This window comes from Rosa rugosa, chromosome 3, assembly GCF_958449725.1.
Source record: "Rosa rugosa chromosome 3, drRosRugo1.1, whole genome shotgun sequence".
Lineage (NCBI taxonomy): Eukaryota > Viridiplantae > Streptophyta > Magnoliopsida > Rosales > Rosaceae > Rosa > Rosa rugosa.
This window is the reverse complement of record NC_084822.1, coordinates 6,096,262-6,107,902: the sequence shown is the minus strand read 5'-3', so window position 1 is coordinate 6,107,902 and position 11,641 is coordinate 6,096,262. Positions and strand designations below refer to the sequence as shown.

Sequence of the window (11,641 nt, the reverse complement as noted above, 5' to 3'; positions counted from 1 at the left end):
TCTTGTCGGAAAATGATCTATTATTTTCCGACTATATTCAGTGTGGTCGGAAAAGTAATTAGCGGGAAGTTTTCCCGCCAAATAATAATTATTTCCAACCAAAATCTATAATTTTTTTGAGAGATTGGTGGTCGTCAGAAATAATGGCCATCAAAAAAGTGTATTTCCGACGGACAATTTTTTTTTATCGAAAAAAATGATATTTCCGACTAAAAGTAGGATCCGTCGGAAAGACGTGGTCAGAAAAGACCATTTCTCTTGTAGTGTTTGGGTCAACGTTTTCGTTTCCGTTGCTGGCCAATTGCCTCCAATTTGGGTCCACGTGGAAGACGGTGGTGGTAGTAGTCACGGTGGGAATAGAGCGCAGGATCAGAAGGTTGGGATTGGAGAGCAGTTTGCTCCAATGACGGAGGGTTTGGTTGGGCACCAGAAGTAAGATGATGGTGGCGGCTTTGTGGTGCTGTCTTCGCCGCTACCATTGTCGAATACTATTGTGCCTTCCTCTACACCGGTGAGTTCTTCTTCAGCCCCTGATTACCTGAATCGGGTCGTCTTCGATCACGAAAGATCCAATCACTGTGGACATCAGAAACCGCTTCCTCCTTAGCCTCAGCAACAAAATCTACCTCCTCAATCTCAGCCCAAATCTACTGGAAAATTTTGATTTGCCATCGCCAGATTCAATGTCAAGGTATGCTTTGCCTGTCCACATGAAATGTAAAGCAAAGCCACTAGTTTTGAAAGGGATTGTCAATACTTCGCGCTTGATTTATATATTTGTAGGCACTGAGAGCATTAGGTACTTGATTGATTGACCAATGACAAGCAGAATACAAGGTATCTTAAGGCTTCAAATGAACTGGTGCGATGTAAAAATCTAAGAGTTCACGATATTTGCTTGACAAGAAGATATAGCTAGCAGAGGTAGCTAATCCATGTCGTGCTACGTTATTTGCTTCATCATAAACATGATCAATGTGGGCAACATAAATGAGATTGAGAAAGGCATGGATGTCATTGATCACACGTCCAAACTTGGAAGTGTCATCTGCTACACGCCTTACAAGGTTAACTAGGAGAGAGAGGCCATCAAGTTCCAAGATGGTGGTTTCGGTGACTGTTGAATAGAATTAGAAGGATAGCAGAGGCATATATATGGGTTATGAATAATAGCAGAGGCATATGGGTTAGGAAAAACAACTTGTTGTTTTCCATGTTCCAAAGTTTGTATTTATTTTTCTTTCATGTGTTTACAATGACAGGATTATCGCTCTGGTTTTGGCTCATTCTTTCTTGGCCCTGAGAGAGTTTTAATTACAAACACTAAGTGTAAGGCGATGTTGAATGTGAGTGACACAAAATAATATTTTGAACATTAGATCAGTTAAAATGTCGAATGAGATGAAGTTCAAAGTTCTCATAGAGCAAATGTCATTGCTTATGAACATGAACCTAGGTGATATATCCATAACTAGAATGAAGCTTTGAGGAAATCTATAGGAGTAAGAATGGGAAGGGGAAAACGAAATCATACGTGTTGGCTTGCTTGTGTGTTCGGTGACCATTTGTTTTTTCTTTTCATTAAAGTTAATGTACATGTCGTGTACATTAACTTAAATCTTGATAGCATTTGATAGTATTTGTATTGTGTTTGATTGTTCTCTCTTTAGTTTGGTTTTTGTTAGGGCTAGGCTAGAGCTCTTTAGCAAGCTCATTCAGTCTCTTGTGTTAAGTTGTTTTGCTAGAACCTGGTTTTGGTTTGGTTCGCTGGTTTTTTTGTACTTTCACTTTATATTAATAAAATTTCAAATTATGATGTTGAGTTAGTCCTACGTACTTCCACTTTCTTAAATAAAATGTACATGTCGTGTATAAAGTGGTGTGCTAAATCATTTCATTCAATTATTCAACCATCAACATAAATCATATGGACAGTCATAACAAGAGCATTTTTGCATCAAGATAAATTCATAACTAGCTAAAATAGAGAGAACTGATACAGATATATTTTAAAAGTGGCTAACCAAGATAAATGAACTATCAAAAGACTTAAAATAGAGGTATTTTAGAATACTTGTTCAGCTGTTCTTCTCTTAAGATCTCTCCAATGCCCCTCGACCAGCACCTCGAAGGCTCCAATTGTTACTCAGAGCCACCAAGGCAGAAGTGACATGCATTTATAGTTCGAGATTTTACAAGTACGCAGCTATAGTAGGAGTGAGAACTTTAATTTTTTTTATTTATTATTTTCCTAATTTGGACCAATATTTTTCAGACTAAGATCACCAAGAACACCAAATACAAGCGGATTTCACTTCTGATTAAGGTCATCAAGGACACCCATATTAAGCAGATTCCCAATTGAGTTTTGGGTCTTTTACCCTAAGGAGGCACAATCCCTACTTAATTATCTCACTCAATCTACGGAGTCCCAATTGGGTTTAGAGTGTTTTAGCCAAGGGAGATACAATCCCTAAATTATTTTTCTAGACCTAACTGAATTTATTTATTTTTATTTTTTGAGAATCATGTCAACTCTTTTATTGATCAGCAGAATCATACATAACGACCTACCCACGTGGGGCTGACAAAAAAGCCACCTAAACAATTCAACATTTTTACGGAACAATGAAGCACATCCAAAAACTATTCAACATCACCCAAGTAATCAAAAAGGCACAAGTGAAGCTCATTTCCCACAAAGAAAGAGAAATCAGAGACCCAAAGCCAGCCAAAAGAAATTAAAAGAAAAAAAAAAAAAAGCATGTCCAAAAATGGACCAAAACAAACTAAAGCCCAGCCCGAGGTCCAAAAACCTGAGGTTTGAACCCCAGGCCCAGCTGAAATTGCTGAGAGAGCCCAAGCTAGGCCTTGGTTTGCGGCCGAAGCCGGTAACTGCGACAGACTGCTCTGCCAGTCCCGTGAGAGTCCCAAACTAGAAACAATCGGGGTTGCTTCGGCGAACCCCTCCAAGCATCACCTCCATCGTTGGACCAGCCGCCAACAACGATTTCTCCATCAAGTCAACCATAAAACCAAAGACAATCCATGCTATCGAGGCTGCTGTCGCTAAAACCGAAATAGCAAAATCTCACCACACTGCCACTAACGAAAGCAGACGGAGTCGCTGCTCGATCTGGAGGCCAATCTCCTTCACCAATAGTAGAGGTTCCACCAAGGGCCACCTTTAGATCTCTAAATCCACTCGCAGCACAGACAGGGCCGCCGCTGTAAGAGGACCACAACCAACCTCCGCCATCAAAAGCAACAAGAGAAACGAAAAGGAAACAAATTCCTATCAACACCATCGCAGGACGTCGAAAATAATTTCCCCCATCGCCATTACCAACAGGTTGGACAAGGAGATTGGGAAATCCAACCTTCCGCCCAAAAGTGCCAGAACGCCGTTAAGAAACCCTAGCCACGCTTTCATCCTCTCTCTCTCTCTCTCGTTTTTTATTTAAATTCCTTTTTACTTCCTTTCAAATCACCAAATTCTTGACAATAAAACCATATACTTTTTTTTTTGGCTCATAATCAGGTGATCAAGTCACTTGGAAGAGACATAAAGAACATACTGATGCATAAAGCCAAAATCATACGTACACATATTAACTTGAACAAATTAAAAAGAAATGACCTGAGACTACAAGCATAATCTAATGATGAGAACTAGCCATCAGATGTAAACCTTCAAAACCCAATTTTAGAAGTTAGAAAGTAGAACTTAAATCAGTCTTTTCTTTTGGGTGTGTCTATTGCCACCCTACAATTTTCTTAGTTCACCCTACAAACATTTGAATTATTGAAAGACTATATTACTCAAGTGTAAAATGACTACTAAGTACATTAATTTTCTAAAATCTAAATGTGTTAGGAAAAATAAATAAATAACCAATGAATTAAATAGAAAGATTACTTAATTTCTCATTGGATAACATTAATCTTCATCTTCTCCACCCAAATTTGCATTTATTACTAACTTTTTGTCTTTTTGTTACCTCTTCATCATGAATTCATTATTTAATTCACAAAAGGACCCTTCACAAAATCATTAGTGTTAACTACATCAAAATCTTTGCAATACATTTTATGAACACCAAAAGTAAAAATTTAAAACACGAAAGAAAAATCTCAATATCTTCTTCATTGCTCATAGTTGTTAACTAACTAATCTTTTGACATAACATTGAAGCAAAAAGAAAAAAAAAAATGGAAGTAAATTAGATTATGATTTTGTTAGGAAACTTTAATATATTATAGTTTTTTTGTTGGTATAAATTAAATGAGAGATTTTCATTAAAAAAAATCTCTTTTAATTGGATATGTCATATAAAGATATTCTTGGAAATAGAAATGGGTTACATAAGTAAATTTAATAATTGAAATTAAAATGTAGGGTGTAAGTTCATCTTTAGCAGACTCTCTATTTTTGCTCCTTAGCTATTTTGGAGAGCATGTTTAGTTTTTTATATATTTTAGCTGCTGCACCAGACTCCTAAGTGACTCTCTATTGTAACTTTTAGCTATCTCGCTCCTAAATATAGAGAGCGAGATGAGGCTCTCTATAATTTAAAACATGGGGAAATGATCATTTACCCAATTTCAACTTAACAATTGCCCACTTGCACAACGAAGAGTTTAAAAACCCCATTTACCCAAAACACTCTAAGAGATTATTTCCCCTTTACCCAATTAATTCTTTTTAAATTCTTTTTATTAATTTTTGAGACTTTTTTGCCCTTGACTTCTTTCTCACTTAGAGAGAGAAGTCATCCTCCACCTTACTCCGGTGACCAGTGGCAGCCGCGAACTCCTGTGATCGGAGTCCGGCCACCGGTGACCTGATTCCGGCGGCCGGTGACAGGAATCCGGCAACCGATGACCGGAATCCGGTGACCGACCACCGGAATCCGGCGACTGATCACCGGAATTCGGAATCCGGCGACTGATCACCGGAATTCGGAATCCGGCAACCGGACTGGTGTTCGGATTCCGGCGTTTGAAATTATTGCCCCCTAATAATACCTAGTAACCATATTATTGCCCCCAGTAATCATATTATTGCCCCGCAATAATCATATTATTGCCTCCCAATAATCATATTATTGCCTCCCAAATTCATATTATTTCAGTCAAGTGAATTGGATAAACTCCCAAAACCAAAATGAATACACTACAGGTCACAATTGATCATATTATTGCCCCCCAATACTCATATTATTGCCTCCTAATAATCCTATTATTGCCTCAATAACCATATTATTACCCTCCAATAATCATATTATTTGTCTCAAGTGAACCAAAATGAATACATTACAGATACAAAAAAAAAAAAAAAAACTCAGGATATCGGAAAAAAAAAAAAAATAAAGTGATCTAGGCACCCAGAAATTGCTCTGGGCACCGGATCTGATGGACCGGGGACGGAGGCACCGGCGATTTGCTGTTGGATCGGCCGGAACTGTGAAATTGCAGGTGCAAATGGCCGGTCCTTTAAGCTCCAGAATCGATTGGATTGGGGACGAGGTTGATGGTGGAGCTCATCGGCAGTGCATGTCGACTGCTTCTCCAGAAGCTTGACGGCCTCTTTCGACTGGTCATTGGAGAAAGCTCTGACGCGGATCGACGTCGTCCACGGCGAGGAGGAGAACGACGACAGCACCCGACGTGCCTAGGAGGCGCGCGAGGTTATGCGGTGGGGACTGAGAGTCCTAATCGTGGACGACGACGATGACAGCGAAGGTGACGATGATGGCGATGAAGATGACGTGGCCAAGTGAAGAAGAAGGGCGCAGCGAATATCGTAGTGGATTGAAGAAGAAGCCATGGGAGTCTGATTCGGATTCCGGCGAGGCTTCTGAGAGAGAGAGAGAGAGGAGAGAGATAGAGAGAGGTTGAGGGGAGTCTCGGTCGAGAGAGAGAGAGAGAGGCTGAGGGGAGTCTCGTGAAAGAGAGAGAGAGAGGGAGAGAGAGAATATGAGGGCAATACAGTCAATAGATGTTAGATTGGGTAAATGGGGTTAAAAAACTCTTAGTGGAGCAAGTGGGCAATTTTTAGATAAAAATTGGGTAACTGGTCACGGCCCCTTAAAACATTCCTATTGAGTTATTTATTTTATATATATAACATATAAATATATTTAAATTATTTAATCTTCATTTAAAAAATAATATAAATTCAAAACTAGCTAGAATAGAGAGCACTGATGCAGACGTATTTCTAAAATGGCTAGCCAAAATGACTTTTTAGCTATTTTAGCTAAAATTTAACTCAAAAATAGCTAGCATTGCTAAAAATGCTCTAATGAGCAAGTAGGGTGAACAAAGAAAATGGTAGGGTGGCAATAGCCGCACCCTTTCTTTTTTCTTCAACTTTTTAAAAAATCTTTTAGACTATTAAACAATTTTTTTTAGGATTAATTTCAGTTTACCTACTCCAACTTTGGGTCTATCTTCATGTTAGTCCATGTCCTTTTAATTTCATTACGAACGCCCCTGTACTCTCAATTTTAATCACCCGTGTCCAATTTTTCAAATTCCATCCAAAACTTCCGGCAAGTAATGATGTGGCAGGAGACAAAATGCATAATTTTTTGCCTGTGGGCCCACAAGAAGAGCTAAAATAGACAACTTGCCCTCTAAAATATAAAATCATCTAAATATCAAACTATTAAACCACCATTAATCCAAAAAATTAATAAAAATTGAAGTACAACAATGTGAAATTCATCAATTTACTGTTTTACAAATCATCTAAATATTAAAAGCACACCACCTATTTTGTTCCTTCTAGAACACCAGGGTATAGAATATGCTATAATCAAACAAACTCAATCATCAATCAAACATTCAAATGCAAAGACAAAACCCAAATTCAAAATTCGGAGAAGGAAGCATGACTCTTGCTTATCCATCATACTTTCAAATGCCCAGTAAAAGAGCCAATCATTAATCAAACATTCAAATGCCCAATAATCAAACATTCCAATACCCAATTATCAATCAACCAATAAAATTAATTTAAAAGACCCAATCCATAAACAGGTAGAAAGTACTCTTTCAGTTTACTTCGACATTTATGCCAATGACTCTTGCTCTGGTCCTTTTCTTTGCTCTTCTTCTGTCTGTCATTCTCAGGGCCGGTCCTGAGGTTCATGATGCCCAGGGCGAAATTTTTTTTGGTGCCCAGGGCCGGTTTTGAGTTTTTTTTGTTGACGATACTAAGATTAATTCGACTATGAAAAGTTAAGAATTAACAAGTTTGTAGAGTAATCAATAGAACCACAAAAAACAAACAACAAAATTTCTAATATCTAAAATCTCAAAATTAAAGAACACCCAATACCTATTTTGATCTATACCTCACCTCTTCATGCAAATTTATCATCATATATTTAGAATGAAGTTCAGTTTTGCATATAGTTTTAGTTTCAAGACACATTTAGTTAGTGAAATGATCACCAATTCAATTGCCTGACGTGTATGATTAGCCAGTAGTCCAGTACACAAATAGCACCATTTTACTTGCATTATGTTGTTTTATTCAGTTTGCTGAAGGAATATATATGGTGTGTGCTTGGTATCTTACTGGAGGTATGTTTACCCTTTGATTTGTTATCAGTCATATAAAATATATAATTAGTGGAAATAAAAGAAGTTGACGAAACGAAACAGAGGTTATTTTAGAATACCTCATCATTGGAGTACAGTGATCGATCATTCAGTTTCCCAGCCAATGCCAGTCGAACACATGACCTGATGGGTTCCATATTCAACACTAACCCAACAGATCGATTACATGGCGCCAGCATTTGATCCCTTAAAAAAAAAGGTTCAATAAGGCGAAAGAGGAACAACAAAGACATCATGCACCTACGTTGAGGCATGAATTGTGAGCATTCTGAACTCTGAGTCTGAGGCATATATTTGTTAATTCGAGAAAGAGAAACATGAGTTACATGTACTATAGCTGTTAAAACTCTTGATATTAAAATCTTTCAGCTGTATTTTTTTTCCTGGACACTAACACTACATTTTTGCTCTTTCCTCTCCATTATACATAAATTATTTGGACATTAATGTTAAGCCAAAAAAGTTGTACTAGTTGGTTGTCTCTCACTCTCTCTTATATTATACGTGCATGCATGCAAGCTTGTATTGTAATTTTTTTTTTTTTGACAATTAAAGTAATTTATTAAATAAAGAGATAGTACCCAAGGGGGGGGACATGAAGCCAATACCCATTAGAAGAAATAACAAAACAGAAAGACATCGGTTGAATCAAAGATCAAGACGCACAACAGGCGTCCGATTGAGGGAAGGGTAATGGTCTCGGAATCCCTTTTGGACTTCAATTTTTTATTTTGAGATTTTGGGAGAGATTTAAGAAGATTCTCATCTTCCAAAGTTGCTTCACCCTCGTCAAACCAGGAACACAGAGGACTTATCTCAGCTTGAGCATATGTATGATTACCAAGAGGTTCTTCATTTTCCAAATCACCCCAACAGAACTTAGCTTTATCAACATCAGATTCTTTAGAAGACTGAGCCTTATCTTTAGGTAACTCCTGAGGGGAAGGAGTTTTGGAAATAGCATCCTCTTCAATGATAACATCTGCTCCTGAGCGGTCCCTCCCCCGCTATCAGTCTTAGACTCATTTGCGAGGGCCTGAAAAACATTAACAGTAGGTACAGCTGCAATATCTGCCAAACTTCTCACAGACGGAGGTCCTAGAATTGGTCAATGCACTCTTGGAGAAGGTGCAGCCAAAGGAGAAAGTTGTGTCTTTGGAACCTATGAAGCCTCTACCATGTCATTATGTACTGTCCGTGAAATCCCAGATGATGCATTAGGATCAGTAGAGGAGGGGTCTCCAATCTGTTGAACCACCTCCACCACTTTCTTAGCAACGTAGACTTGAGAAACATTACTCTTCTTTGCTTGAGAAGGACGAAGCCAATTACAAGAACTAATAGCATGATCCACATTGCCACAGTGAGAGCATGATAATTGATAAGGGCAGATGTTCATATTCAACTTCCAAAACTAGGGTTTCACCACCCTCACGTTCTACCATATTTTCCACCGGGGGTTCTGTGGAAAGGTCAATATCCACCAAAACCCTTGCATATAGACCAAACTTTTGATTTAGTGTGTTTGCATCAATCCTGATGGGGACACCAATTCCATTGGTGATTTCAAAGAGTGTTTGGGCTTCCCAGTACTCGAGTCCAAGATCCCAGAACCTCACCCAAATTTGAGCATTTGTATTGCGTTGACATGCAGGGAAAAAATTAGGAACCCAGCTCATGAATCTCAATGTTCCAGGCTTCAAAGAAATGGCACCCATAGCCCAAATTCTTGACATACAATCCTCATATGCAAATTGAAAAGAATAGTAACCACGACCCATTGGAATGATCTTCCATTGACCGATGTCGCCCCAAGAGAGACCAAGTTTCTGGAGCAGATCTGGCAGACCATAAGAACTTTCTGTCGATGCCAGTTGCAGACGACCGATCAACATACACCTGCAATTCTCCAAACCCAACTGATAACCTTCTTCAGAAATTTTAACAGTAGTTCTGCCATCCTTAATCACAGGTTCGGGTAGATCTGATATTGGGATTGCTAACGAAGTCAAAAGAGAAGAAAAAGTTTTTTTCACCTTAGGAGCCCTAACTAGTGTCGCAAGCTTGTATTGTAATGTCAACAAGAACTGTTCATTTCCAATGTTCACTTACTTCACTATTTATAAATGACTCATCTTGGTGATTTGAACACAAGTATCAAAAAATAAATAAATTATATATATATATATATATATATATATATATATATATATATGAAGACAAAATAGAGTTATTTTGAAATACCTCACCTTTAGAAGTTGTTGGTGATCATGGCTTGGAACTAGTTTGCTGCAAAACCACCAGGCCAGAAATGGACCAGCGCTAAGCTATGCAATAGTTTATGCAGGTAGCCAGAAGAGCTTTTGGCCTTTTCCAGAGAGGTGAGTAATACTACAAAAGAGAAAGAAAACAAAACAGAGGTATTTTAGAATACCTCATCTTTTTTATATTGCTTTCTTCTTTCTTCTTCCTCTTCCTCTTATGCCGGTCGAACTGATGACTTGACAGACCTTGATATTTGCTCAAAGCCAACAAGCCACGCAGGGACCAGCGATAGATCCCCTTGGTTCGATATATTTGTATAGTAGTGCAAGTCTGGTTTCATACAAAGAGAACACCGGTGAAAAGCCAAAAAGTGAAAAAACACGAGTGAAAATCCACCAAATTTTCAAAATGGATTGTATCAATATATTAAATCTGAAGAAATTATAATTGAATAGGGGTATCAACAATAACGAGGTCGATCACAAACCTTCCTTCAAAAACCTGATAAAAAATAGGGTCCTTGACCAAAAGCCCCAAAATGAGCCAAAGTTATCCTACTTACCCCAGCAACAGATTTTTATTCCCCACTACCCAATTTAAATTAAAAAGACAATTTTACCCTCACTCAAATTAATAAATTACACCATATGCCATCTAGCTCTCTCTCCTCTCTCCCCTCCAATCTGACTCTCTCTCCTCTTCGATCTGACTCTCTCTCCTCTTCGATCTGATTCTCTCTCTCTCTCTCTCTCTCTCTCTCTCTCTCTCTCTCTCTCTCTCTCTCTCTCTCTCATCCGGCGATAGTCGTGCAGTCCAGAAGCCGGCGACGAGTTTGTGCAGCCCAGAAGACGGCGGCGAGTTCGTGCAGCCGGCGTCATCGATCGTACAGCCGGCGGCGAGTTGGTGCAGCGAGCTCGGAGCTCCTTTACGTCACCTCCGTGCAGCTAGGTCGGAGTTCCGGTTCGTGCAGCGAGCTCGGAGTTCGCGCCATCCATTGCCGGCGGCGAGTTCGTGCTGAAGACTGAAGTTACCGGTTGCTTGGCTTCGCCGATCACGAAATCAAAACCGCAGCTCATCTCCGGCGGGAATTGGCACTCGAGCTCGACCTCTGGTGCTCGACCCAGGCTCTCCGGCCTCGACACAGGCCGGTGGCAGAGGAGAACATGGATCTGGTATGCCGGTGGTGGAGGAGAACCACGATTTGGTGCCCAGAGCTTTTCTCTGGGTGCCCAAATCAACTTCTTTTTTTTTTTTTTGCTGTAAATTGGTTCAGAAGCCCAAAATGAAAAGAAAGAAAAAAAAAAGGTTCTATTGGGGCAATAGAGGCCTCTTAAAGATCTATTGGGGGGGCAATAGACGTCTATTGCGTCTATTGGGGGGCAATGGACGTCTATTGGGGGGCAATAGACGTTTTGAATTGACGTAATCTCCTCTTTTTTTTCTTTAATCAAAGTTTTATTTGTGTAATTTTAGGAAAATTAGTTCCCATTTCGGTAATCGAAACGTCTATTGGGGGGCAATACATGACTGATAGTCGTCTATTGGGGGGCAATACATGGTTGATAGTCGTCTATTGGAGGGCAATAGACGTCTATTAGGGGGCAATAGACGTCTATTAGGGGGCAATATACTATCGGGGCAATAGGCGTCTATTGGGGGGCAATAGGGGGCAATAAAGGTCTATTGGGGGGCAATAGATATCTATTGGGGGCAAAAAAACCTTCCGGTGAGATTTTCAGCA

At 39.3% G+C, this 11,641-nt stretch overlaps 1 long non-coding RNA gene across 1 annotated transcript; it reads left to right on the top strand.

Annotated features, from left to right (window-relative positions):
* Window positions 1-352: 352 nt before the first annotated feature.
* LOC133741250 (uncharacterized) lies at window positions 353-1,284 on the top strand. The gene is made up of 2 exons (XR_009861752.1): window positions 353-691; window positions 784-1,284. It is a non-coding gene; the product is annotated as an uncharacterized LOC133741250 (long non-coding RNA).
* Window positions 1,285-11,641: the final 10,357 nt, after the last annotated feature.